This window comes from Choloepus didactylus, chromosome 6, assembly GCF_015220235.1.
Source record: "Choloepus didactylus isolate mChoDid1 chromosome 6, mChoDid1.pri, whole genome shotgun sequence".
NCBI classification, from domain to species: domain Eukaryota; kingdom Metazoa; phylum Chordata; class Mammalia; order Pilosa; family Megalonychidae; genus Choloepus; species Choloepus didactylus.
This window is the reverse complement of record NC_051312.1, coordinates 137,571,242-137,576,375: the sequence shown is the minus strand read 5'-3', so window position 1 is coordinate 137,576,375 and position 5,134 is coordinate 137,571,242.

The window sequence follows — 5,134 nt, the reverse complement described above, 5'->3', positions numbered from 1 at the left end:
GTGATGCATCTTTCCCTTTTCTTAATGTTCTCTTTATCTTCTGGGCTTTCTCACATACTTAACCTTCTGCTTAGTACTCTCAACTACCTCTTCAAAACATCCCATATTTATTTGTCTTTCAGGTCTCATCTTAGAAGTCATTTTTTCAAGGAAGTCTTCCCTCTAGTCAACCACTACTCTTAGGAATAGATTAGCTTCTCCACAGAGATGCTTTCTAGCTTTCTGTTCTTACCTCAAATTAGCACATATCACCCAGTATTGTGGTAAGTTGTTTATGCCCCTATCTCCTCCATTTGAATATGAGATTCTAGAGCTGCACTATCCAATATGATAGCCACTAGCCATGTGCAATTTAAATTAATTAATACTAAAAAAAAAATTCCATTCCTCCATTGCACTGGCCACATCTCAAGTGCTCAACAGCCACATGTGAATAGTGGTCACACTATTGAACAGCATAGACATAGAGCATCTCAATCATCAAGCATCTCAATCATCGCAGAAAGTTCTATTGGACAGTGCTGTGCTAGAAGACAAGCACTGTTTCCTTTATCAGTTTATCTGAACCACAGAAAACTATTTGAGTGCCATTTTCTTAATTCTCTCAAGGATGATATATAACATACCATACTAGATGCATAGGACAGAAGTTACTTCACCACATGTTAAGAAGCCCAGGGCATTAAGCTTTAATTCTAGTGCAAAACCCTGTTTGAGAATATCTGCAATGGCTTATCACAATCCTTGGCACAATGTACGTACTCAGAAAATATCTGCTGAATGAATGAATGAGACAACTGGATATTCAGACATTTAATTGTCACCTAGATGTTGAAGTCATGTAAGAGAGGTGACTTTACTGTGATAGACTGTTTCCTTCTTTTCATCCTAAGTATAGTTGAATTACTTCACTGCAACAAGATTACTCACTATTTCACTTACCTTCATTGTTTATACATGCAAACAAAAGTGGAGAATTGAGCTTATATTCAATGAATGTGATCAGTGAAAATGATCAAAGTAGATACCAGATTTGATAAGCCTTATTTCTTTTAAAACTTGGCCAAAGTTTATTAAAAATATTAATTATTTGCTGAGCACCTACTATGTGCCAGGCACTATATTAGGTCCTGGGGATATGGGAGGGAACAAGATAGGTAAAATTCTTGCACTCATAGTGAACAAAATTAATGTAATTATTTCAGTTCCTCCCTGTATTGTACCTAAAGTAAGAGTTCTCAACTTTGGCTGCCCTTTGGAATTGCATGGGAAGTTTAAAAAAATGCTGATACATGGACGCTACCCCCCAAATTTTGATTTAATTAGTGGGGGGAATGGCCTGGGAGTTGGGATTCTTTTAACGTTCACCTGGTGATCGCAATGAGCAGCAAGAGTTAAAAACTTTTGACTTATGGGGGTATAGTCTTCGAGTGAACTCAGAAGACCAAGAACTTTTGGTATTGAGAATTGATAGCATATTAGACTCAAAAGAAGAAACTTTAAAAATCATCTATCCAACATATCCTCATTTTATTACATTTTTCTTCCTCAGAAGACAAAATGATACACAGAGAGTCACTGACTTTTCAGCTAGTTCATGACTGAGGTAAGATCTGACCCTAGGTTTCTGACTTCAACACACTGCTCTTCTTGCTATACTAAGGTGTTTTGGGGAAATGGAAAATTCAACAATCTTCAAATCAAGAGACACCCAACATCCACTATGGTCATAGTTTTTAAAAGGAAAAATTGTATTTGGGCTTCCAATCCTATATTCCAAAATTTGTCTGCTAATCAAATGTGATTCATTTTGTTCAAATACAGCTACTTTTTTGAAAAACATACAACATTATACGTAACTATAAAGAGGAAACTCGATTCCCCACAAGTCCTAACCATATTCCTACAAATTAAAAAATCAATGTACGTATGTTAAGCTTCACATATTACTAGGAAGGACATTTTACCTTTACACTTGAATTACTCAATAGCAGAAACGGTAGAGGGAGGGGAAAATAAAACAGTGCCATTGTGCTTCCACCTTCTCTGTCCCTATCCACCTTATCACATGACATTCCGTTCGGTTTAACATTTCACAATACAGGTTAAAATTGCTAGCTTGTCCCCATGAGGAAAGTTGACTTAAAAATATCTACTATTAAAAAATTAGTTACCTCCCTTACCTACCACCATCCCCTGTTTTTAGATTCTACTCATGGATTAAGAGACCCTGGGAACCAAAAATCATTGAGTCCGTTCTTCATCCAGACAAGACCACCTAGTGGAAATGTACCTTTCCGTTTTTTTAAGACATAAAAATAAAATTAATGTCCACATACTTCCTTCAAAACACATTTCAGGATTTGAGAACCTATACTGTTGGGAAATTCTTTCTTGTTTCTTTCCCAAATCCCTCACGCTGTAGTTCAATCCCATTTTCTCTTGTTCCCTGTGGAAAGAAAGAACAGCTGGTCTCCATTCTCTCTAATCTCAATCCCTTCATGTCCTTAAAGACACTTCTCAGGCGTCTCTTCTCTGGAATAAATAATAACAGTTCCCATCAGGAAAATGCCTCTCTTGGATTGTTCATATTCATGGCTATATCACATATATGCATGCTCGTCACATGACATTCATAGCTAAAACAAGCCAAGGCCATGAGCAAAAACAAGCAAATGTATCATTGTTTTCATGAATGAATTTACAGATCCAATAATAGACACTGAATTAATAGTTGGGAACAATAATCTTCCAATAATTATGTGCCGGCATTAGCATAATTCCTTTTAGAAAGTATTGACAATCTGTTACTTTTGGAGAGGTGAATTAAAAATTAAATGCTTAGGTTTCAATTTCCTTTATGCAAGTTCTCCCCATTGCCGGCAATGGGATATTCCATTCAGCATTCCACAGCAGGAGCCACCATTGCTTTGACAAAAATAGATACAGTATTGGAACATTCAGTCAATGGAGTAATCCAATTGTCTGAACATTCTTTTCTGCTTTGTCATTTACATTTTAATCAATCCCAGAATATGTCAAGCTGTATCGAGTTGTACCAAGTGTAGCTAATAACATGCAGTTACCAGATGCAGTGAGGAAATCAAAACATGCAATTTCTGCAATGCATCAACATTTAGTTTGTGCATATTTTTAGGTTTCTATATTTTAAATGGGGATACTCTTAAAATGAAAAGTGGGTATTTAGGAAAATCTTTGCTATTATCAGCATTCTGTTAGTATATTCAGCTTTCTAACAGAAGCTGTGGTGGGGACAACTTAATTGTTCTAGGAACACCAGAATCTGTTAATTCAAAAGACATATAGAGCTAGCAAAAACTTGGAATGTTAAAATATCATCTTATGCTTATTTTTCTGCCAATTTACTATATCTCCATTCAGGAATCTCAGATAATCACATTTTTAAAAGTCATTTGGCATTCCATGATGCCAAACTTTTAGGCAAAAAATGAAGACTGTGTGTACATTTATCTGTAATTATTATTAAGATTGATGCATAACTCAGTCATGAATATACTAACCACCAACTGTCCAACTGTATCAACATTTCGAGAGATTTGTTTTCCTGGTTTGACAAAGCTCAATGAACTGTTACAACATGGGAGAACTGTAATGATGATGGGTATTCCAGCACGTTGAGAACCCCTAATTCACAGACATGATCTAAAAAGAAGGTTCCCTAAGGATGAGACAATTCAGATTAGGCTCTACTAGTAAAGATCACATGGGGTATAAGGCTTAAACTTAGCCTCCTTTGTGCCTAATTATCTAAGTGACTTAGCTCATCAGAAAACTTTCACTTTAGGCTTCTCCTCTCAACCCTCTGATGTAACCCCTTGGGATATTAACTGCCAAAGGATCAGGGTTATTTTCTGACACCAGGTAAATATGATGAGTGTTAAACCCATCATAAGTTCCAGGACTAAAGAAAACTGAGAGAGAATCCATTTCTTTCCTGCTGTGCTTGGAGCAGTTGAAATGTTTGCCACAGGGATTATAAGCAACACACCCCTAATCTTAACTGGGGTGAGATATTTGTTGAGAAGAGTGGTATCATAATTTACCAGTACTGGAATGAAGAAAACCAAACTGCAACGGCAGTGTAATGCACAAGCGAAGAGGTTCTTGATTCCCAAAGTTTTCTCTTATCATACTCTACCGGCAGTGTAGTAACTGGTAGATTCAATGGGAAAATACGACCTAGCCAATAGTGGAATAATAACAGTATCTTGAAGACTTTTAAAGAAGGACTCTCTATAATGTCCCCCAGTCACTTACAGTGTCGTCAGCACTTGCTTCCAAAATCCTCTACCATGATTATAGAATAATTGGTCATGGCTTCAGATAACCTTTGGTTATCTTGACTTAATTGACTAATGATCACAACCCATATTAGAGAGAATTTGGGGAGGTTTAACAGACAGTGAAGGTTGAGAGGCACATGAAGTTTCATTTGTGTGAAACTCTATAGATGACTATTTCATTTAAAGTTTCTGGAGTTAGCACTTCTGGAAAATGGGAAACATGGTAGTTGACTCAGCCTTATTTTACAATGATTTTGAAAATAAATATGGTAAAGTGTTTTGAGAAGGACCTTAGAATACATACCAACCTTTTACTTACACAGGTTAATTAATAGACTATCAATAATGAAGAAGCCATAAGGTTATCTGGTTCCATCTTTTGCTTGAATTTTCTCTGTTAGCTTATCATGGACAACCTCCTTGATCAGCAATTCCACCTCAGACAATTCACACTGTTTAAATACTTTTTCCTTATACTGAATTACAAGGGTTCCTTGATTTACCCTTGAATTATCCTTGGGCCATGCAGTGTAAATTTGATCTCTTTTCTGCTTGTCAGTCCTCCAAATATTTAAAAGAAGAAATAATTTTCCTCCCAGAGTTTCATTTTCTTTAGGCTACCACACACCCAGTATCTTCAATCATTACTCTCATGGCATTATTTCAAATACCTTCATTATTCTTGTTAGTCCCCACACTCCAGTTTGTCTATATGCAATTTTAAATATGCTGTTTGGAATTGAATGCAACGTTATGGAAGTGAATTGATGAATGGTGAGCAGAGTGTGATTATCACTTTATATTTTAAA